Source organism: Peromyscus maniculatus, chromosome 8 (genome assembly GCF_049852395.1).
Source record: "Peromyscus maniculatus bairdii isolate BWxNUB_F1_BW_parent chromosome 8, HU_Pman_BW_mat_3.1, whole genome shotgun sequence".
In the NCBI taxonomy this organism is placed as follows: domain Eukaryota; kingdom Metazoa; phylum Chordata; class Mammalia; order Rodentia; family Cricetidae; genus Peromyscus; species Peromyscus maniculatus.
In genome coordinates this window covers 69,722,130-69,746,795 of record NC_134859.1, presented here as the reverse complement: position 1 = coordinate 69,746,795, position 24,666 = coordinate 69,722,130, and the positions used below count along the sequence as shown (strand labels likewise).

Below are 24,666 nucleotides of genomic sequence, written 5' to 3'. Positions count from 1 at the left end.
AGGGAAACATACAACACTACCACCAAAAAATAACAGGAATTAACAATCGCTTATCATTAATATCCATTAATATCAATGATCTCAATTCACCTATAAAAAGATACAGGCTAACGGAATGGATACAAAAACAAGATTCATGTTTCCGCTGAATACAAGAAACACACCTCAACTTCAAAGACAGACACTACCTCAGAATAAAAGACTGGGAAAAGACTTTCCAATCAAATGTATTTAGGAAGCAAGCTCGTGTAGCTATCCTAATATCTAATAAAATAGACTTCAAACTAAAATCAATCGAAAGAAATCGGGAAGGACATTACATATTAATCACAGGGAAAATATGACAAGATGAAGTCTCAATTCTGAATATTTATGTCCAAATAAAAGGGCAACTTCATTTGCAAAAGAAACATTACTAAAGCTTAAATCACACATTAAACCCCATGCACTAGTAGTGGGAGACTTCAACACCCTGCTCTCACCAATGGACAGGTCTGCCAGACAGAAACTTAACAGAGGAATAAGGGAACTAACAGACATTATGACTCAAATAGACTTAATAGATATCTACATAATATTCCACCCTAACACAAAAGAATATACCTTTTTCTCAGCACTCCATGGAACCTTCTCCAAAATTGACCACATGCTTGGTCACAAAACAATTCTCAACAGACACAAAAAATATTGAAATACCCTCCTGTATCTTTATCAGACCACCATGGCTTAAAGTTAGATTTCAACAACAACAAAAAGTACAGAAAGCCTACAGTCTCATGGAAACTGAATAATGCCCAATTGAATCACCAATGGGTCAAGGAAGAAATAAAGAAAGTAGTTAAAGTCTTCCTAATTCAGTGAAAATGAATGTACAACATACCCAAACTAATGGAACACTATGAAAGCAGTGCCAAGAGGAAAATTCATAGCACTAAATGCCCACAAAAAGAAGTTGGAGAAATATCACACTAGAGACTTAACAGCACAACTGAAAGCTCTAGAACAAGAAGAAGCAAACTCACCCAGGAGAAACAGATGCTAGGAAATAATCAAATTCAGGGCTGAAATCAATAAAATAGAAACAAAGAGAACAATACAAAGAATCAATGAAACAAAGAGTTGGTTCTTTGAGAAAATCAACAAGATAGACAAGCCCTTATTCAAATTAACCAAAAAGCTGAGAGAGCATCCAAATTAACAAAATCAGAAATGAAAAGGGAGACATAACAACAGACAATGAAGAAATCCAGAGAATCATCAAGTTATACTTCAAAAACCTGTACTCCACACAATTGGAAAATCTGAAAGAAATGGATGATTTTCTTGATAGTTACCACACACCAAAGTTAAATCAAGACCAGATAAACTATCCAAATAAACCAATAAACCCTAAGGAAATAGAAAAGGTCATTAAAATTCTCCCAACCAAAGAAAGCCCAGGACCAGATGGTCTCAGTGCAAAATTTAACCAGATTTTTAAAGAAGAGTTAATACCAATACTCTTGAAATTGTTCCACACCATAGAAACAGAAGGAACATTACCAAACTCTTTTTATGAGGCTACAGTTACCCTGATACCCAAACCACACAAAGATGCAACAAAGAGAATTACAGACCAGTCTCCTTCATGAACATCGATGCAAAAATACTCAACAGAATACTGGCTAACCGAATTCAGGAACACATCAAAAAAATAATCCACCATGACCAAGCAGGCTTCTCCCAGGGATGCATGAATGGTTCATCATATGAATATCTGTCAATGTAATACACCATATAAACAAACTGAAAAAAAAAAAAAACATGATCATCTCATTAGATGCTGAAAAAGCCTTTGACAAAATCCAACACCCCTTCATGATAAAGTTTCTAGAGAGATCAGGAATACAAGGAACATACGTAAATATAATGAAGGCAATTTGCAGCAAGCCAACAGCAAACATCAAATTAAATAGAGAGAAACTCAAACCAATTCCACTAAAATCAGGCACAAGACAAAGCTTTCCACCCTCTTCATACTTATTCAACATAGTACTTGAAGTTCTATCTAGAGCAATAAGACAACATAAGGAGATCAAGGGGATACAAACTGGAAAGGAAGAAGTCAAACTGTCACCATTTGTAGATGATATGATGGTAGACATAAGAGACGCCCAAAATTCTACCAGGGAACTCCTACAGCTGACAAAGCCCTTCAGTAAGGTATCAGGATACAAGATTAACTCAAAAAAAAATCAGTAGCCCTCCTATATAAAATAATTAATGGGCTGAGAAAGAAATCAGAGAAACATCGCCCTTTATAATAGTCACAAATAATATAAAATACCTTGGGGCAACTCTAACTAAGCAAGTGAAAGACCTGTATGATAAGAATTTTAAGTCTTTGAAGAAAGAATTTGAAGAAGATGTCAGAAAAATGGAAAGATCTCCCATGCTGGTGCATAGGTAGAATTAACATAGTAAAATGGCAACCTTACCAAAAGCAATCTACAGATTCAATGCAATCCCCATCAAAATCCCAATACAATTCTTCACAGAACTGGAAAGAACAATACTCAACTTCATATGGAAAAACAAAAATGCTAGGATAGCTAAAAGAATCCTGTATAACAAAGCAACCTCTGGAGGCATCACCATCCCTGACCTCAAGCTCTACTATAGAGCTATGGTAACAAAAACAGTTTGGTACTGGCATAAAAACCGACACGTGGAACAATGGAATAGAATTGAAGACCCTGCCATTAATCCACACACCTATGAACATATGATTTTCAACAAAGAAGCCAAAACTGTACCATGGTAAAAAAGAAAGCATCTTCAACAAATAGTGCTGGCATAACTGGATGTCAACATGCAGAAGATTGCAAAGAGATTCTTATCTGTCGCCATGCACAAAACTCAAGTCCAAGTGCATCAAAACCTCAACATGAATCCAGTTAAACTGAATTTGATAGAAGAGAAAGTAGGAAGTAGTCTTGAACACATTGGCATAGGAGACCACTTCCTAAATAAAAACCAGTAGCACAGACACTGAGAGCAACAATTGATAAATGGGACCTCCTGAAACTTAGAAGCTTGTGTAGAGCAAAGGACACAGTCAATAAGACCAAACAGAATGGGGAAAGAAATTCACCAAGCCCACATCTGACAGAGTGCTGATCTCCAAAATATATAAAGAACTCAAAAAGCTAGACTTCAAAATACTGAACAATCTAATTTTTTAAAAAAAGGGCTATAAAGCTTAACAGAGATTCTCAACAGAAGAATCTCAAATGGCTGAAAGACATTTAAGGAATTACTCAACATCCTTACTCATCAGGAAAATGCAAATCAAAACAACTCTGAGATACCATCTTACACTTGTCAGAATGGCTGTTATAAAAACACTGAAGACAGCTTATGTTGGAGAGGTTGTGGAGCAAGGGGAACACTTCTGCACTGCTGGTGGGAATGCAAACTGGTACAGCCACTCTGGAAATCAGGATGGAGGATTTTCAGAAAATTGAGAAAAGTCTGTAGCTAGAGAGTTTCTGGAGAGTTTCTCTCCAGCACCCGTCAAGGCCCGGGCAGTCTTGCAGTCCACTTATAAAATAAACACACAGACACTTATTTTATTTAAACTGTTTGGCCTAATGGCTCAGGCTTCTTGTTATCTAGTTCCTATATCTCAAATTAACCCATATCTATTATTCTATAAGTTGCCATGTGGCTCGTGGCCTACTGGTACCTTACATCTCTCTTTCCATGGTGGCGGCTGGCAGCGCCTCTCTGCCTCAGCCTTCCACCTCCCACAATTCTTCTCCTCCCTTTCCCGCCTACCCTATGCTTCCTGCCTGGCTACTGGCCAATCAGTATTTTATTTATCAATGAATCATAGAAACATATATTTACAGCATACAGGACATCCCACAGCAGAAGTCTTCTTCAAGACATATACCCAAGCAATGCTCAGTCTTACCACAAGTACACATGCTCAACTATGTTCATATCAGCATTATTTGTAATAGCAAAAACCGGGAAACAACCTAGATGCCCCTCAACACAAGAATGGATAAAGAAAATGTGGCACATATACACAGTGGAGTACTACTCAGCAGTAAAGAAAAAATGATATGAAATTTGCAGGCAAATGATTGGAACTAGAAAATATCATCCTGAGTGATGTAACCCAGACTCAGAAAGACAAACATAGTATGTACTCACTCATAAGTGGATACTAGATGTGAGGGAAGGGATGGCAATACTGAAACCCACAGCTCCAGAGAGGGTAGCTAACAGGGAAAGACTCTAGAAGGGACAAATGGATGGCCCAGTGAAGGAGAAGTGGATGAGATTTACATGAGCGGACTAGGAGTGGGGGTGTGGCAGAGAGGAGGAGTGAGGGATGAGAACATAGGGAAATGGGAGGGTTGAGCTGGAACAGGGACAGAGTGGGAAGGCAGGGAGGGAGATACCATGATAGATGAGGACATCATGGGAATAGAAAGAGGTAGGGTGCTAGGGAGGCTCTCAGGAATCCAAAGGACAACTCCACCTTTGATTGCAGGCAGTGGTCTAGACGGTGCCTGGACTGGTCTGCTCTGGTGACCAGTCTAGTGAATACCTTTGTCCAGTGACTGATGGAGGTAGATGCAGAGATCCATGGCCAGGCGCTAGGCTGAGCTCCAGGAATCCAATTAATGAGAGAGAGGAGGGATTCTGCAGGTGGGGAATATGGAGATCATGATGGGAGGACATGCAGAGATGACTGGCCACACTAGTGGAAGCCCACGAACTGTGGACTAGTGGCCGTGGAGCCCCATGGGACTGGACTAGGCCATCTGGATATAGAAGATGCTTGTTTGGCTCAAACTGTTTGGGGGGCACCCAGACAGGGGGATCTGGATCCGTCTCTGGTGCATGGGCAGGCTTCTGGGAGCCCGGTGCTTGTGGTGTGATGCTTTGTGCAGCCTTGGTGCAATGAGGGAGGGGTATGGACCTCCCTAGGCTCAGTGTGTCTGGCTCTGTTGACTCCCCAAGGGAGATCTTGATTTGGGGAATGTGGGGATGTCGTGTGGTTTGGGAGGGAGGGCTGGGGGTGGAAGGAGGGAGGAGGTAGGATCTGTGGGTGGTATGTAGAGTAAGTAGAAATGTTCTTAATAAAGAAAAATGAAAATAAAATAAAATTCAGCCATGAAAAACAGAATGAAGACAAATGCTTAGAGCCAGATGAGACTCCTAGAACCTCAAATCCTGACAGTTTAGTTATTAAAAAATATTATTTTAAAGAGCTATATGTCACCCTTACTGGCCTCTAATACCTATGTAGCTGAGGATGACTGTGGTGATAATTTGTTTGTGCTCTAACAAATAAAGTTTGCCTGAAGATTGGAAGGCAGAGCCAGCTACTTGTTAACTATAGAGGCCTGGCAGTGGTGACTCACACATTTAATCCCAGCACCTTGGAGGAGGAAGCAAGAAGATCAGGAGAGTGGAGACAGTATCCCAGACATACCTTGAGAGGATTCATAGAGACAAGATCTACCCCATTAAGCTGAGGAGTTGGCTAAGTGAGAGGTGGCTGTGGCTTGCTCCTTTGTGTCTCTGACCTTTCAGCATTTATCATGATATCTAGCTCTGGGTTTCTCTTATTAAAATCAATTAGAATTTGAGCTACACTTTACCTTGCCAAAGTTAAAAGTGGAGTGTATCAAAGCTCTCGCTATCTATCTAGGTTTATTTCTTTTTCTCTCTCTTAATTTCTTTCTATTAAAGTTAAAGGGGGAAATGTGAGGTAGAATACAGGAATATAGTGTAAGAAGAAATTTAGAGTAAGAGTAGAATTAGGAGTATTGGGTAAATAGAAACTTAGGGTAAGGAAGAATAAGATGAGCAACAACACAGAGGAGCTATATCCTTCATTTTCCAACTATGGGACTATGAGCTCAAACTGAGAAGAATCAGTACCATGAAAAAATATTATGAAAGAAAATGAGCAGAAAAAAATTGCTATGAAAGCTTTTGGCCTGTGGATAGTTTAGCTTTAAGTTTTGAGCTGCAGGGAAAAAATTTTCCCTGAGGTGAAATAAAACCCAAGTGAAATAAAACTCTTCACTCCACGGACATTGCTACTGTGTGAAAACATTGTACCATCAGAATTAGTTTCCTCTTCATCATGAAGCCAGACTTTAGGGAACAGAAGTTTTGGGAAAAAACTTAGCAATCTCTCTCTCTCAAAAATTGAAAGCTTTTCAGATCTTTCCTTCTCAGATTTTTTTTCTTTTTCTGTAAGGGCATCCTCTCTGCTTGTCCTATCTCCCCTTCAAGGCAATATTTCCCGGGGGCAAAGCCTATGTCTGAGAAAGTGCAGGTGGAAAGCTGAGCAGGGACAGCTTCCCCCCAGGGTAGAGCTGCTGCAGAGGAGGTACAGGCCCTGGGGAGTGGCTGCTGGTGTGGAGTAAGCAGTGAAGGCTCTGAGATCCTTCCAGCAATGAAAAAAGCAGGGTCTCAGTTCCTATCAGTAGCTGCAACATGGGAAAAAAGCTGAGGCAAAATGTGGCCATACAGAACTGGAGACTCAAGCCCCTACCCCCAGAACAGAAAGTCGTGAGCAGAGAAACTGAGCCTTGCCTCAGGCATCAGGGACTCTGCATCTTTAGGTAGGAGACAAATGGGAGCAAGCAGAGGATCTATCTGGGGAAAAACCTTACTGAAAAAGCTTCCATTTCAAGTACTTTCATTTTCTCTCACTGACCTGGTAAGGTGGGAGACAAGTGCACACCGGCAGGTGCGGCCCACTCTGGGGAAAATGTCAGATAAGGAAATACACTTGTCAGCTGCAGCTTAAGGAGAACAGACACCTCCCGGGACAATAAAGCTCACTTGATCTTGATTTTCAGTATGAACACAAACCATGTAAATAGAAACCATGGAGGACCTTTGTAACAGCATGACAATATAGAGAAAGGCAGCTTGGGAAATGTAGTGCTTAAAGTGAGGCAGCATAGTCAAGGAGGCCTGGAGAAAAGGCAGATAGACTGGGACAGACATTTTCAAATGTGCCCTGTAACTTAGCGGCAAAATGCCCAAGGGAATACTGCCAAGTATAACCCAAAATGCTCAAGGTTCCATATCTCTTGTAAACCAACACTTTTCCTCTAGGTTCCCCAAGCACCCAGAGCGGGGCAAGCAGAAAAGCACTGTCCCAAGATCAATTCAGACTGGCCATGCATTCAAATAGGGCCCAGTGAAAGGAAAGCATTTGAACACGCTGATGAAAGTCAGGTAAAGGAAGAAGTCTGGTCTCCCAGGAGATGAACAGCAAGGAAGCCAGACGGGTGTGATCACTCAAGTTTAAACTGAAAGCTTAATCATGGTGTTAATGTGATGTAACTCTGCAGAAAACATCCAGGAAGGTGTGTGTTCCCACCTTGATGAGCATTCTGCTTCATGGGAGGGGAATTAGTGTTGAGTTACTGCCAATTTCTACACAGGAGGGCTGCTCCAGGTATGAGCCCACTTTCCCTAAAGCCCTGCCAGAGATCTTCATCTCCACCCAAAAGGCTGCAAGGAGCCAATTATGGTGTTGGCCTTTGGAGCCTGATGTGGTGTGGGCATTGTGAGCTTGAGGCATGCAGAACACACTCAGTGACCTGCAGGCCAGCCTGGGGTACACATCAAGACCCTGTCTGCCTCACCCTGACTCTAAAATACAAAAGCAAAACCACAACCAAAGAAATCTGGAGCTAAAGCAGCCAGAAGGGAGCAGTTTCCTTTCTGCCCAGTTAGAAGCTGTGTAAGGTGTATTACATTTATTTCTGCTGCCTTAGTTAATGATGTAAAGATGTGTTACATTTGTTTATGCTGCATTTGTTTAATTATGTAAAGATGTGTTGCTGTACACCTTGCCTGCCTGAGGCACATGATTGGTCTAATAAAAAGCTGAATGGCCAATAGCTAGGCAGGAGAGTGACAGGCAGGGTGGGCAGGCAGAGAGAATAAGTAGGAGGAGGAATCTAGGCATGAGAGGGAAGAAGAAAAAGGAGAGAATGAGGGAGACAAAGGGCCACACCTGGGTCCAGAAGCCAGGCAGCCGCCAGTCAGCCACACAGGAGAAGCATTGAAAGTAAGGTGTACACAGAGGGAAAGAAAGGTAAAGCCCTGAGGCAAATGTAGATGAAGAGAAACTGGTTTAGGTATAAGAGCGAGTGGGACACACATAAGCTAAGGCCAAGCATTCATAACAAGTAAGTCTCTGTCTTGATTTAGGAGCTGGTGGGTAGTCCAAAACAAAAAACCTGCACAAACATTTAGATAGGCTAAGGACTAGCCTGAGACATGGATCATTCAGTTCAAGATCACAGCTATGAAAACTGTCTATGGTTCATACCCACTACCTTCAGGCACACAGCCCTGACACAGTCCTTAAAAAATCAGGCAGACACCAGAGCTCACCAAATTCCAAGACTGAAGAAAGCTCACTAAAGTCTTGGAGCCTTACTTCCAATTTACCAGCTAGTTCCTGCTTCTCAAATGGTTTCACTGACTTGGGGGAAATTCTGTAACAAAGGAACTGGGGCATCAGGGTGTCTAGTCAGCTATTTTTGGTGGGAGAGAATATGACATTCAAATGCCCTTAGTTTGTCACAATTGCAGGTTGGTGAGGAAGCACAGAAGGAGGGGACAGGAGAGGAAGGACCTGCTTTCTGTGGAACAAAAGCAAAACAACCCAAGCCTAGACCACTGCTTCTCTCCTGGGTTGGAAATTGGCATCTCTCATGGGAAAGCAAAGTTCTCATCTTCTAAATTACAAGCTTCCCTAGAGGCTGAATTCCTTCTGGCTCTAGAGTGCAGTTCCTCCCATTCCAGGAGCCATGTTTTCTTACCAGGCAACATGGTCAGGTCTCCAAGAGAATAGGGAACCCTCAAGGGACTCTGCAGATTCCCACAAGCCTGCCACACATAGCCCTCCATGACCTCCCTCTTGCTGCCTCACTAGCCAGTCACAGAGCAAGCATAATGGGCTCTCTCACAGCAACTTTAAGCCCTCCCTCCATCTCAGAGAGGAAGGCATTTGCTCTGACCACAGATCCAGTGAGCCCCAAGTCCTCAGCAGCCTGTGCTTTGATAGAAGAAGCTCTGAAGATGCCAAGGAGCCAAGATTGTCTTTACTTGAGAGGGATGGTTTGTGCTGGCAACTCCTCCATCACATATCCCCTCAGTATCAGGAAGTAGACAGGCCCTGGCATTAGGTGGGGACAGAAAGAGACAGACAATGGGGTCGAGGATGCTGCAGTGGACCTGGTTCACTTACTCTGTGTCCTGGAAGCTGAGTTCTTTGAAACTCAGGGCACTGGCAGGATTCCTGTTGTTTCCCTTGTCCAGAGAGTCAGGAAGTGTGATCTGGGCTGGGCACACACCTGTCCAGGCAAGCTTTGGAGAGGAATTGGTTTTGAGGAATCAATATATAGCCAGTGTGAATGCTTGAAAGATGTACTATACTAAAAACCTGTACTGTTACACTTTCTGAAGTAAGATGAAGTGGGCCAAAAACCTCTACTGTAACACTTTCTGAAGTAAGGTGAAGTGTAGGAAACACCTCTACTGTAACACTTTCAGAAGTAAGGTGAAGTATCCAAAACAGCACTACTGTAACGCTTCCTGAAGTAAAGTGAACTATATTAAAAACCTCTACTGTAACACTTTCTGAAGTAAGGTGAACTATACTAAAATCCTCTACTGTAACACTTTTTGAAGTAGACTGAATCTTCACTCAGAAAGTGGGACTCCAGATTAGGCATAAATCACAGCCAAACACACCTGTTTTCACTCAAAGATCCTTTTTTAAGTGGGGGTGGAAAAATTAGGTTACAGTGGCTGTTTTCTGACTTAGGCAGAAAAGTGCAGCAAGTCACCTTGCAGGAGTCATTTTTTGTTTTGAGACAGAGTTTCTCCTTGCAGTTTCAGTGCCTGTCCTGGATCTCCCTCTGTAGACCAGGCTGGCCTTGAACTCACAGAGATCTGCCTAGCTCTGCCTCTCGAGTGCTGGGATTAAAGGCGTGAGTCACCACCACCCAGCATTCATGGGAAACTTTTTGGAGGAGGAAAAGGGAGATTTAGATTTAGATCTGTATTTGAATGGGCTAGGATGCACTGGTGAAGGAGATAGGGGACAATGGAGAATAAAGGAAGGAGAAAAGGAAAAGGGGACAGGAGTATTTGTCCAGGAGGAACAAGGGACATCCTCTGGATAGAGGGCAGACACACATGGCATATAGGCTAATGGTTTATAAAGGTGAAGGGGGGAACCCCGGGTTAGGAGGAGGTGTTTAGTATTATTTCTTCTTCTTTTTTATTAAAAAATATTTTTATTCATTTAAGGACCTAGAAAGAAGCTGCCCCAACACCCATTGCCCCTGTGATTCCCTTTTTAAAAATTACACATCTAGAGTTGGAGGCCAGTCTGGTATACATAGCAAGTTCCAGGTTAGCCAGAAATACATAGTGAGACCCTGTCCCAACAATAAAATAAAACCCAGGAACTAAAAATATGTACAATGACTGAACAATACATGCTTACATGACTTGTGGGTTATTACAGAAATCAGAGAGAAAACTTAAAAAAGTCCCTAGGATCAAATGAAAATAAAAATATGATTTGTCAGAACCTCTGGGTCTGACCAAGGCACATTTAAGGGGAAAGTTTATAGCTGTGAATGCTCATGTCAAAAATCTAAAACCTCAAAAAAAACCCCAAAAAACCTTAAGGTGTACCTCAAGAAAAACTAGAATATTCAAAATGAGAAGCAGTAGGTAGTGAGAAATAAGGAAGAACAGGGTGGACTTTTATGAATGGATACCAAAAGAACATTACAAAGAATCGACCAAGCAATGAATAGGTTCTTTGAAAGAAATAAACAGAAAACCTAAAGACCTCAACCCTACATAAAGGACTATAGGCAACTATTGAATTTGGAGTAGGAGAAAGAGTGTTTTCCAGGGACAAACACATCCATTAGTTACCTAATACAAAATGGTCAGCCCTGAAAACACACATACAAGTAACATTATACAGATTGAACAGAAATATTTAGGAATATGTATGTATGTACACATATGCATGTAACAACAATTAATGAAGAAAGAGGCCATGAATTTGAAAGAGAGTGAGGAGGAGTATGTGGGAGGGTTTGGAGGGAGGAAAGGGAAGGGAAAAATGATGTAAGTATAATCTAAAATGTATAATAAAATTAAAAAACAGAATTGATCAATAACTATCCAACCTAACTGAAACACTCAGAGAAGAAACAAAAATTTAAAAAATAAGAGGTTAAAAGGGAGGTAAAAGTCAGGCATAGTGATGGAGGCCAGCACTCAGGAGGCAAAAACAGGTGGATCTCAGTGAGTCAAGGCATGCCTGCTCTATATAGTGAGTTCCAGGACAACCAGAGCTACATAGTGAGACCCTGACTAAAGAACAACAACAACAACAAAAACAAAAACAAAACAAAGAAACAAACAAAAAAACAAAGAAAAACGGTGACCACAGAGTCCAGTGAAAGGTCCAGTAATGCAGAGTCACTGAAAACTTCTATTTTGTAAACTGGGAAATCTAGAAGCAGGTAAATTCCTCGACACATGAGACCTGCCAAAATTAAACCAAGAGGATGCAAACATCTTAAATAGACCCACCACAAGCAATAAGTTTCAAGTAATAAATAAGAGTATAAAAGTTGAAAAATAACCCAACAGAGAAAAGCCCAGGACTAGATAGAGTCATTTTCAAATTCTACCAAACATTTAAAAAGAGCCAAAACTGTAGCATGAATCTTAATAGTTCTTATTAATAAAATCAAACCTGAGGCCAGTTATTGGAGTGAACACTGGAAGATCAGAGAGACAGAACAAGCCACAGCTAACCTCACCTGGCCAACTTCTCAGCTGATCTTGTTTCTGCAGACTGGAAGCCTCTGTGTCCTCATATCAGAATAGCTCTCAGCTGAACTGTGCTGCTCAAAACCTAAAATCTTAACCAGCCAAGTCCTTCTAGTTTCTGGTTCTCACGCCTTATATACCTTTCTGCTTTCTACCATCACTCCCTGGGATTAAAGGCTTGCTTTCTGGGATTAAAGGTGAGAGTCACCAAGCTTGTCTGTGTCCTCGAACAGATGGATTTATGCCTCTGGAATGCTAGAATTAAAGGCTTGTGCTACCACTGCCTATCCTAAGTATCTAGTGGCTTTTCTGTTCTCTGACCCCAGATAAGTTTATTAGGGTACACAATATTTTGGGTAACACAATACCACCACATAACACTGATGCTCATCAAATGGCATCATGAAATAGAAGGAAATTAGAAATTTACTCTATGAAGTCAGCATTATCCTGATATGGAAACAGGATAAGGACACATTGAAGAAGGGTAACTAAAGACCAGGTTCTCCATTGAAGACAGGTGGGTAGTCTAGTAAAATTCTTAGAAATAAAATTCAGTAACACACTAAGATCATACGCCACGACCAAATGGTTTCTGTCCAGGGATTTGAGCTTGTTCCAACAAGCTCTATTCACAATAGCCACAGTATTCACAAGAGCTAGGAAATGAAACCAGCCTAAAGTCGGTCATAAATAAGCAGATAACAAAAATGTACACATAACAAGTATAATTTTATGCCATTGTAAAGAAGAATGAAATAATGATATTCATAGGAAACGGATAGAATTGTAATTTACTATGTCAGGGAAAACAAGCCAAACTCACAGAAATACAAGTTTCCTATTATATGTAGAAATTAGACTTAAAAAACCATATATTTGTATGTGTGTATGTATATATGTTTGTCTCTCTCTTTCTCTCTCTCTGTCTATCTGAGTAGGACATAGAACTGAATAAAAGACTGTGAGAGGAGAGGAAGAGAGCCTAGAGGAGGGAGGAAATGGAGCTGCAGTGTTGTGCCTGGAATAAGAAAGCAGAGGGTGACAAAAGAGAAGGAGCTGTGGTGGTGTGGGTGGCACCCATGGGAACAATGGGGGAAGGGAACACATGAGGACACACTGACATGTACATGAAGACCCATGAGGAAAACCACTGTTCTGCATGCTAACAAGACATTGCATTTGACAAGAGGTACAATGGCTCAGCACTTGTCACACAAACCTGATGACCTGAGCTGGGTCCCCAAACCTACAAAAACCTGGCTGTAGTGCTTTACATCTGCAGTCAAAGCCTCCTCCTGTGAGGTGCCAGAGAGAGGGAGAAACAGGAGCCCTGCCTGGAAGTTCAGGAGTCAGCTGGCCCTGAGTAATTTACACAGCTAGAAACAAGCCAAACCAAACCAAACCCAAAAGACCATGGGGAGGTGGAACTGCTTTAATGCTGTCCCATCACTGTGGAGGCAGAGGCAGGCAAATCACAGAGAGTTTGAGGCCAGCCTGATCTACATGAGTTCCAGGCCAGCAGGGCTCAACACAGAGAGATCTTGTCTCAAAACAAGCAAATAAAAATCAAGAAAGAACCTGCCCAAAATAAGGTGGATGGCGAATAAAACTCTTGAAAGTTGTCTTCTGACATCTACATGTGTGCTTGTCACATGCATGCCCCCATACAATAATAATAAAAAAAAAGTAAATAGAACATTAAATAATAAAAAATAAAAAGTAAGGTGAAAAACTAAAACCACTGAAATCTAAAAGACAATTCATAGCCCTTTGAAGGATTTCAGGAATCTGTCAAATCTGCATTTATATACCATTAAATAAATAACATAAGAATAAAGAAATACACCTAGCAAAAACATTTACAAAATCTGACAGTATTTCTATATGGAACTTTCTTGTAAGACAGTAGAAAATGTTAATGTTCACTAGAGGAACTCATAAAGATATCAGTTTACTTTGGTAAATCTACCTAAGTTTGCAACAAAATTAGATAAACACCAATAAATAATTGGCTACCCAGGAGAAGTAAACTAAACCTTAAATGTCCTTAAAAACTTAAAACGCTGAAACTGTGTAGTGTTGGAAAGTCAAACCAGCAGGTGCACTTGTGGACCTGTGGACCGGTCACCAGTTTGGGTTTGTTAGATCAAGTAAGGTACCCTTTCCTACTGAGGACTGAGCAACTCAGGAACATAACATTGATGGAAAATACTAGAAGACAACATGATGCAAGTGCCATTCCTTCAGTGAGTCAAGGAGTGTGGAAAATAAGTCAGAACCCCAAAGGTCTGTGATATAAAATGACTATTTGTCTGAAGTTGATGGTGGACAGACATCTACATCCGGGTCCCTCCCTTTCCAGCCTCTGCTCTCCAATTGCTCTTTCAGGCTCTTCTCAGCACTCTCCTGGACCTCTACTGTAGCTTCAGTCTGGGCTCTGCTCCGCCCTGCCCCCTCACCTCTTAGACACTGGTTCAAGGTCCCCAGGTGCAGGGAGGGAGTGGGAGGGAGGACAAGAGAGAATGGGAGGAGAGAAGAGGAAGGGAGGGGGTTTCTTCTGTGCACAGATTCCTTGTCACAAAGCAGCCTCTATATTATCCACGTCTGTGCTTTTGCCTTGGAGACAGCAATCTGCTTTTTTTTTTTTAATTACCTTATTGACAAAATTTTTTTTTCACACAATATATTTGGATGTTTCCCCCTCCCCCATTTCAGGCAAGATCCTTTCAATCTCCCTATGCACCCAACTTTGTTTTTTCTCTCTTTCTCTGTAAAACAAAATAAACACACACAGAGAATTAACTTCTTCATGTTTAATGTTTAAACTGAACTCTGACAGGACAAATGAATAATGAAATTTGGTCCATATAAATAATGGAATTTTTTCAGCCACACGAAAAAGGAAATTATAAAAACTTCAGGAAATTGGTGAGACATAGAAAATACTATGTTCGGTAACCCAGGCTCAGAAAGACAACAGAAGGGAGAAGCTATAGTTCTATGTGTATCAAAGGAGTTTGGCACCGGATGATTTGAGGGGACACAATAAAGACATTTCCTAAATGACCTCCCTATAGTATGGTTATCGTTTTATTGAGAGAGAGAAAACAGCCAGAGGCTTCTGGGGGAGTCCAGAGAAAAGAGAAAAAGAAGTCAACTGAATATGGCCACCAGTCTGGTCATGCCCAAGACTTTCTGCAAGAGAGGAGAAAATAGCAAGGTATAGACCACAGTGAAAATAGCAGGGGAGAGACCACAGTGAGAACATTGGAAAAATAGCAGGGGATAGACCACAGTGAGAGCATTGGGGAAATAGCAGGGGACAGAACACTGTGAGAGCATTGGGGAAATAGCAGTGGATAGACCACTGTGAGAGCATTGGAAAAATAGCAGGGAATAGATCACAGTGAGAGCATTGGGGAAATAGCAGGGGATAGACCACAGTGAGAGCATTGGGGAAATAGCAGCGGATAGACCACTGAGAGAGCATTAGAAAAATAGTAGGGAATAGATCACAGTGAGAGCATTGGGAAAATAGCAGGGGATAGAACACAGTGAGAACTTAGAAGAGCAAGAGCCAACCTAGAACAGTGAGAATATCTAGATTACAAGAAGAGTGAGTAGCTGGGGAGAGGGAAGGGCCAGGAAACTGGTGTGGAGTCTTTGAAATGTTTAATGAGTACTTGTGGGTAGGGACTGAGGGAGCCTGGAGACTGGCATGGGCCTTGATGCTGAAAGGTGCCATTCATACGTGTTAATTGGAGAGCCATATGATTTTGCCAGAAGTAAGGAAATGAATCCTTTGGTTCACAGAAACTGGCTTCACAAATTCCCCAGGAATGCTGGCTTTTATCTAATTGCTGTAAATCCTCCTATAGTCATACATTAAAGCAGAAATCTTGGATATCCTTCCAGTGATGAGTGGAGGCAGAAAACGTACCTCATAGAAGTGGGGAAGAGAATTGAGTCTTAATGTCAGTTAACCATAAAAGCACGCAGGGAGCTGTGGCCCTGAATCCAAGCAGAGAGGCAGAGCAAGACAGAACTCTGAGTTCAGGCCAGCTTGATCCACATTGAGAGATCCAAAACAGTCAGGACTACATAGGGAGACTCTGCCTCGAAGAACTAAAAAAAATTATGAATAAACAGAATTAAAGCACACAACTTACATCTCAGAAGTTTAGAGACGGAGGCAAATGGATCTATCAGAGTCCAGGAACACCTGGGCAAAAACGACTACGTAAAAAGAACTTGAAACAAAAACAAAAATAAATTTTAAAATTTGGGAGACCTGAAAGATTTCCCAGGAAATATGATTAGATTGATAGAAAATTTGAGGCTAAGCATTAAGTGTATTAAAAATTTAGCTATGAAAAAAGAGTAGGACAAATGTTTAAACCCAGATGATTTCCTATAACCTCAAATATTGATGCTTCTTTTTTAATTTGTTTTTTTTTTTCATAGAGTCTCATGTTGCCTGGTCTCTAACTCCAATGTAGCTGAAATCGACTGTGGTGATATTTTGTTTGTGACTCAATCAAAAAACAATGACTGAAATTAAGAGGGCTGATCCAGTCACAAGTTCAGCATTGAGGCCAAGGACTTTTGGCACATAACTCTAATCCAAGACTCTAAAAGATCAGGGTGGGGTTGGACCACACCCTTAATCCCAGCACCAGGGAGGTGGAGACAGGTATATAAGGCAGATGGAGACCGGATCTCAGCTCTTTCAGTGTGAGGTTTCCTAGAGACCGGATCTCATCCTTTCAGCTGAGGACTGGAAAAGATAGGTGAGAGCTGGCTGTGGGTTGCCCCTTGGACTCTCTGAACTTTTGGCATTTGGCGTCTGTGGTATCTGGCTGGGGTTTTTTACTGTTCAAACCATTTAGAACTGGTGCTACAGCTGGTTCCCAGTGTGGGGCAAGAACCCAGGACCCGGACATAAGAGTCTCACTCTGTACCCCAAGAGCTGGCTCTATTCTGAGGCAGCATCTTTGAAGACAGGAGATCAATCAAGGTCCCGGGGTCTACTTGAGACCCAGCTGCAAACATCAGGGCTCTGAGCGGGGCCTAGCCCACAGAATCCTCTGCCACCATGCCCTGTGTGCACTATAAATTTTCCTCTAAACTCAACTACGACATGATCATCTTTGATGGGCTCCAAATCTCCCTCTGCGACTTAAAGAAGCAGATTATGGGCAGAGAAAAGCTGAAAGCTGCCAATAGCGACCTGCGCATCTTCAACGCAGAGACGCAAGAAGAATATACAGATGACAATGCGCCAATTCCTAAGAACTCATCTGTGATTGTCAGAAGAATTCCTAGTGGAGGCGTTAAGTCGGCAAGGAAGACACACGCTCTAAGTGGACCTGGACCGGTGATGGGAACCACACAGGCAACCGATGACTCTTCTGCATCCATTTCTCTGGCCCAGCTTACAGAGACTGCCAATCTGGCTGAAGCCAATGCTTCGGAGGAAGATAAAATCAAAGCGATGATGTGGCAATGTGGCCGAGAATACGACCCAGGCAGTTCCGTGAAGAAACCTCTGGGTCCACCACCTCCATCTTATACCTGTTTTCGTTGTGGTGTCCCTGGTCATCATATTAAGAGTTGCCCAACAAACGGGGATAAGAACCTTGAATCCGGCCGGAGAATCAGAAGGAGCACTGGAATTCCCACCAGTTTTCTGACTGAGGTGAAAGATCCTAACACGAAAGGAGCGATGCTCACCACCTCTGGAAAATACGCAATACCGACCCTAGATGCAGAGGCCTATGCGATCGGGAAGAAAGAGAAGCCACCCTTCTTCCCAGAGAAACCGTCCTTGTCGTCGTCATCTTCAGAAGAAGAAGAAAAAACACCTATCCCGGAGGAGCTCCTGTGCCTCATCTGCAAAGACATCATGGTGGATGCTGCTATCATTCCCTGCTGTGGAAACAGTTACTGTGATGAATGCATTAGGACAGCACTCCTGGAATCAGATGAACATACATGTCCAACATGTCATCAGAACCATGTTTCTCCGGATGCTTTAACTGCCAACAAGTGTTTACGACAGGCTGTTAGTAACTTCGAAAATGGAACTGGCTATAGCAAAGGACCTCGCCAACAGTTCCCTCCACCCCCACCCCCAATACCACCACCAAGACCGCTCCTTCAGAGGAGCCCCCAGCCTCTGGCTCGAACTTTGGTACGGAGACAGCTGGATCCTCTGAGGATCCCAGTGACATCTTCCTCAGCTCTCCCAGCTCCCTCTGTATCTTCGTTAACTTCAAGTCCGGCTCCCTTGGCACCCTCTGTGCCTGGAACTCCATCTTCTGCCCCAGCTCCGGTACCGGTACCGGATTTGACTGCGACAGTGTCTCTCCCAGTCCATTCGGAAGAGTCGGACGGCCCTTTCCGGGATTCGGGTGATAAATTATTACCAGCCGCAGCGCTGGAACCAGAGCATTCTAAGGGAGCCTCCTCAGTTGCCACTGGGGCTCTTACTCAGGAAAAGGGTCACGAGGTGCCTGTCCTTGGAACTGCGTCTCGGTTGGCACAGTCCTCATTGCAGGGACAGTGGGTCCCCACAACTGGTCCGGTAAGAAAAAGTGCTGCTCTTCCAGGTGGTGGACCACCACCAGGCTGGGGACATTTCAACCAGCTTGGCCACCTGGTTTCTCCACCGCAGCAAGTCAGAAGAGGGGAAGGAAGTTGTCACAGGAGCACAGAGCGCGGGCCACAGCACAGCCAAAGATCCCAGAGGGCTCAAGGCCCATCCCTCCCAGGAACTCCAGTCTCTGTGCCTGTTCCTCCTGGTGTACCTCCCCCACACTTCTCTCCTGGCTTCCCTCCTGACCAGCCCCAGCCTTCAGGATACAGTGTCCCCCCTGCAGGGTTTCCACCAGCTCCTGCCACTGTATGGAAACCTTGGGTGTGGTCGTCAGGAGTGCAGACTGCTCACCCAAACACCATGCCTGCAACACCAACCCGGCTTTTGTCCAGGGAAGAATTCTATAGAGAGCAACGACGACTGAGGGAAGAGGAGAAGAAAAAGTCCAGGCTAGACGAGTTTACCAATGGTTTTCTTAAGGCGTTGACGGGGCATGAAAAGATTCAGAGGAAGCCAGGGCACTCCTTTTCCAGGTCTAAATCTCCCTGTACTGGTTCATCAGATTCAAGAAGTTCATACGCTTCTTCCTCAAAGTCAAGATCTGGCTCCACGCGGTCAAGCTCTTCCTCTGGATCCTCCAGCCGCCCACACTCTGGCTTCTATTCGCCATCACCTCGATACCCCAGGAGAGGCAGAGGCGAGAGCCGTCGTCACGGTTCAGGGGCCAGTTCTCGAGGATATCATGGATCTAGGTCAAGGTCCCCTCCATATAGAGGTTCTCGTTCACGGTCAAGATCTCCTCAGAGAAGGTCCACTTGCCATGACATCAAAACCTATTAAGGGCAGAGGGTCCACTTTAGAGACCTCTTTGAGAAACAACGCCCCAGGGAAATGGGAGGGGAATCGCCTACCGATAATGGTACAACAAGTACTACCATGGGTATGCTGTGGGGGCACAGGCTAGACCATCAGCTACCAGAGAAGACTTCTCTCCATAGAGACTTTCACCTCTTAATATCAGAAATTCACCCTTCACAAGAGGGCCCAGAGAAGACTATGCTCCTGGACAACATCATAGACACAGAAACCGAGGCAGCAACTATCCAGGAAAGCCTTCCACGGAGGAGAGATAGTCACAATCCGAAAAGAAACACAAAATCCAAAGTGAAGGAGAGTGGGAACGTTCCAGGAGTCCATGAAGACACAAGCATAAGAGAAAAACGGAAAACGGGGAAAGCATGAGGAGAGTGAGAGCTTCCTGAGTTCTGAGCTGTTAGAGACTTCCAGCCAATCCAGGGAGTTGCTGGGTGTGGATGACACTAAGGCAGATACACCGTTTGTCCTCCCGAGGAGAGACGATGCTACACACCTGTTGGGGATGAACTGACGGAGGCAGAATCCATCACTTTCAAAGCAGTGTCTGAGAAGGACAAGAGAGAAAAAGATAAACCAAAAGGAAAAAGTGACAAGAGCAAAGGGGAAAGGGATATGCCTGCTACAGCCAAGAAGGAAAATGTTTTCAAACCTTCTAAAGGACCCCAAGTGTAGGTGGACGGGGACCGTGAAAACTCTCCTAGGTCTGACGCTCCACTTGAAAAAGCCAAAGAGCGGGCTGCAAAGACTGACTCTATAAAACTCCGATCTTGTAGCTCTATTGGGAGTGATGGCAGGATATGTCCTGTAGACCAATAACTTGGACTGGGTGTCTTGAGGGCAGGATCTGATACTAGCATCTGATACTGTCGATTTTAACAAAAAACATTGTTAAAAGAGGGCAACGGAACATGATCCTATCAGCTTGAGGGATGGAAAAATAAAAATAAAAAGTTTCTAAACATCTCATGACCCCAGTGTTTTGTTTGTTTGTTTGTGTTTTCAGTTTTGCTTATTTCCACTCTTTTCTGATACTTTACACATACGGCAAATTCTGCGGTCAACTTTATATCCCAGGCGGCTGCTTCTCCCATTTAACATTTTGCAAAGCATTGCCACAGTGGTATTGTGCCTAATTCGTCACATCTGCCTTTAGTTCTACCCTTTTCCAATCCTAGCAGTAGAGCTAGATATCAAAAGATCCTTTTTTTTTTTTTAAAGTATCTTGTGTAGCCTGGTCTCTAACTCCTAGGTAGCTGGGGGTGACTGTGGTGATATCTTGTTTGTGCCGCAATCAAAAAGCTTGCCTGAAGATCAGAGGGCTGATCAGTCACAAGTTCAGCATAGAATCCAGGGACTGTTGGTACACACCTCTAATCCAAGAACTCGGGAGGAGGAAGCAGGAAGATCCAGATATCAAGACCACCCTAGCTCTAAGTCATTGAGTCAGTCTAAGAAGAGAGAGAGAGCGGGACAGAGAGAGAGAGAGAGAGGGACAGGGAGAGGGAGAGAGAGAGAGAGAGAGAGAGAGAGAGAGAGAGAGAGAGAGAGAGAGAGGGAGAGGGAGAGGGAGAGGGAGAGGGAGAGGGAAAAGGAGAGGGAGGGGAAGAGGGAGAGGAGAGGGAGAAAGAGAGCCAATGGGTGGGGTTGGGCCACACCCTTAATCCCAGCACCAGGGAGGTGGAGACAGGTATATAAGGCAGATGGAGACCGCATCTCAGCTCTTTCAGTCTGAGGTTTCCTAGAGACCGGATCTCATCCTTTCAGCTGAGGACTGGAAAAGATAGGTGAGAGTTGGCTGTGGGTTGCCCCTTGGACTCTCTGAACTTTTGGCATTTGGCGTCTGTGGTATCTGGCTGGGGTTTTTTACTGTTCAAACCATTTAGAACTGGTGCTACAGCTGGTTCCCAGTGTGGGGCAAGAACCCAGGACCCGGACATAAGAGTCTCACTCTGTACCCCAAGAGCTGGCTCTATTCTGAGGCAGCATCTTTGAAGACAGGAGATCAATCAAGGTCCCGGGGTCTACTTGAGACCCAGCTGCAAACATCAGGGCTCTGAGCGGGGCCTAGCCCACAGAATCCTCTGCCACCATGCCCTGTGTGCACTATAAATTTTCCTCTAAACTCAACTACGACATGATCATCTTTGATGGGCTCCAAATCTCCCTCTGCGACTTAAAGAAGCAGATTATGGGCAGAGAAAAGCTGAAAGCTGCCAATAGCGACCTGCGCATCTTCAACGCAGAGACGCAAGAAGAATATACAGATGACAATGCGCCAATTCCTAAGAACTCATCTGTGATTGTCAGAAGAATTCCTAGTGGAGGCGTTAAGTCGGCAAGGAAGACACACGCTCTAAGTGGACCTGGACCGGTGATGGGAACCACACAGGCAACCGATGACTCTTCTGCATCCATTTCTCTGGCCCAGCTTACAGAGACTGCCAATCTGGCTGAAGCCAATGCTTCGGAGGAAGATAAAATCAAAGCGATGATGTGGCAATGTGGCCGAGAATACGACCCAGGCAGTTCCGTGAAGAAACCTCTGGGTCCACCACCTCCATCTTATACCTGTTTTCGTTGTGGTGTCCCTGGTCATCATATTAAGAGTTGCCCAACAAACGGGGATAAGAACCTTGAATCCGGCCGGAGAATCAGAAGGAGCACTGGAATTCCCACCAGTTTTCTGACTGAGGTGAAAGATCCTAACACGAAAGGAGCGATGCTCACCACCTCTGGAAAATACGCAATACCGACCCTAGATGCAGAGGCCTATGCGATCGGGAAGAAAGAGAAGCCACCCTTCTTCCCAGAGAAACCGTCCTTGTCGTCGTCATCTTCAGAAGAAGAAGAAAAAACACCTATCCCGGAGGAGCTCCTGTGCCTCATCTGCAAAGACATCATGGTGGATGCTGCTATCATTCCCTGCTGTGGAAACAGTTACTGTGATGAATGCATTAGGACAGCACTCCTGGAATCAGATGAACATACATGTCCAACATGTCATCAGAACCATGTTTCTCCGGATGCTTTAACTGCCAACAAGTGTTTACGACAGGCTGTTAGTAACTTCGAAAATGGAACTGGCTATAGCAAAGGACCTCGCCAACAGTTCCCTCCACCCCCACCCCCAATACCACCACCAAGACCGCTCCTTCAGAGGAGCCCCCAGCCTCTGGCTCGAACTTTGGTACGGAGACAGCTGGATCCTCTGAGGATCCCAGTGACATCTTCCTCAGCTCTCCCAGCTCCCTCTGTATCTTCGTTAACTTCAAGTCCGGCTCCCTTGGCACCCTCTGTGCCTGGAACTCCATCTTCTGCCCCAGCTCCGGTACCGGTACCGGATTTGACTGCGACAGTGTCTCTCCCAGTCCATTCGGAAGAGTCAGACGGCCCTTTCCGGGATTCGGGTGATAAATATTACCAGCCGCAGCGCTGGAACCAGAGCATTCTAAGGGAGCCTCCTCAGTTGCCACTGGGGCTCTTACTCAGGAAAAGGGTCACGAGGTGCCTGTCCTTGGAACTGCGTCTCGGTTGGCACAGTCCTCATTGCAGGGACAGTGGGTCCCCACAACTGGTCCGGTAAGAAAAAGTGCCGCTCTTCCAGGTGGTGGACCACCACCAGGCTGGGGACATTTCAACCAGCTTGGCCACCTGGTTTCTCCACCGCAGCAAGTCAGAAGAGGGGAAGGAAGTCGTCACAGGAGCACAGAGCGCGGGCCACAGCACAGCCAAAGATCCCAGAGGGCTCTAGGCCCATCCCTCCCAGGAACTCCAGTCTCTGTGCCTGTTCCTCCTGGTGTACCTCCCCCACACTTCTCTCCTGGCTTCCCTCCTGACCAGCCCCAGCCTTCAGGATACAGTGTCCCCCCTGCAGGGTTTCCACCAGCTCCTGCCACTGTATGGAAACCTTGGGTGTGGTCGTCAGGAGTGCAGACTGCTCACCCAAACACCATGCCTGCAACACCAACCCGGCTTTTGTCCAGGGAAGAATTCTATAGAGAGCAACGACGACTGAGGGAAGAGGAGAAGAAAAAGTCCAGGCTAGACGAGTTTACCAATGGTTTTCTTAAGGCGTTGACGGGGCATGAAAAGATTCAGAGGAAGCCAGGGCACTCCTTTTCCAGGTCTAAATCTCCCTGTACTGGTTCATCAGATTCAAGAAGTTCATACGCTTCTTCCTCAAAGTCAAGATCTGGCTCCACGCGGTCAAGCTCTTCCTCTGGATCCTCCAGCCGCCCACACTCTGGCTTCTATTCGCCATCACCTCGATACCCCAGGAGAGGCAGAGGCGAGAGCCGTCGTCACGGTTCAGGGGCCAGTTCTCGAGGATATCATGGATCTAGGTCAAGGTCCCCTCCATATAGAGGTTCTCGTTCACGGTCAAGATCTCCTCAGAGAAGGTCCACTCGCCATGACATCAAAACCTATTAAGGGCAGAGGGTCCACTTTAGAGACCTCTTTGAGAAACAACGCCCCAGGGAAATGGGAGGGGAATCGCCTACCGATAATGGTACAACAAGTACTACCATGGGTATGCTGTGGGGGCACAGGCTAGACCATCAGCTACCAGAGAAGACTTCTCTCCATAGAGACTTTCACCTCTTAATATCAGAAATTCACCCTTCACAAGAGGGCCCAGAGAAGACTATGCTCCTGGACAACCTCATAGACACAGAAACCGAGGCAGCAACTATCCAGGAAAGCCTTCCACGGAGGAGAGATAGTCACAATCCGAAAAGAAACACAAAATCCAAAGTGAAGGAGAGTGGGAACGTTCCAGGAGTCCATGAAGACACAAGCATAAGAGAAAAACGGAAAACGGGGAAAGCATGAGGAGAGTGAGAGCTTCCTGAGTTCTGAGCTGTTAGAGACTTCCAGCCAATCCAGGGAGTTGTTGGGTGTGGATGACACTAAGGCAGATACACCGTTTGTCCTCCCGAGGAGAGACAATGCTACACACCTGTTGGGGATGAACTGACGGAGGCAGAATCCATCACTTTCAAAGCAGTGTCTGAGAAGGACAAGAGAGGAAAAAGATAAACCAAAAGGAAAAAGTGACAAGAGCAAAGGGGAAAGGGATATGCCTGCTACAGCCAAGAAGGAAAATGTTTTCAAACCTTCTAAAGGACCCCAAGTGTAGGTGGACGGGGACCGTGAAAACTCTCCTAGGTCTGACGCTCCACTTGAAAAAGCCAAAGAGCGGGCTGCAGAGACTGACTCTATAAAACTCCGATCTTGTAGCTCTATTGGGAGTGATGGCAGGATATGTCCTGGAG

General features: G+C 44.5%; 1 protein-coding gene and 2 pseudogenes across 1 annotated transcript in view; all 3 read left to right on the top strand.

Annotated features, from left to right (window-relative positions):
* The window catches only part of LOC143266960 (schlafen family member 1-like), a 113,326-nt gene that overhangs the window by 54,432 nt on the left and 34,228 nt on the right, over nucleotides 1–24,666 (top strand). The gene's annotated exons all lie outside the window — the stretch shown is intronic.
* Nucleotides 16,864–20,221, top strand: LOC143266957 (E3 ubiquitin-protein ligase RBBP6-like; annotated as a pseudogene).
* Nucleotides 21,332–24,615, top strand: LOC143274482 (E3 ubiquitin-protein ligase RBBP6 pseudogene; annotated as a pseudogene).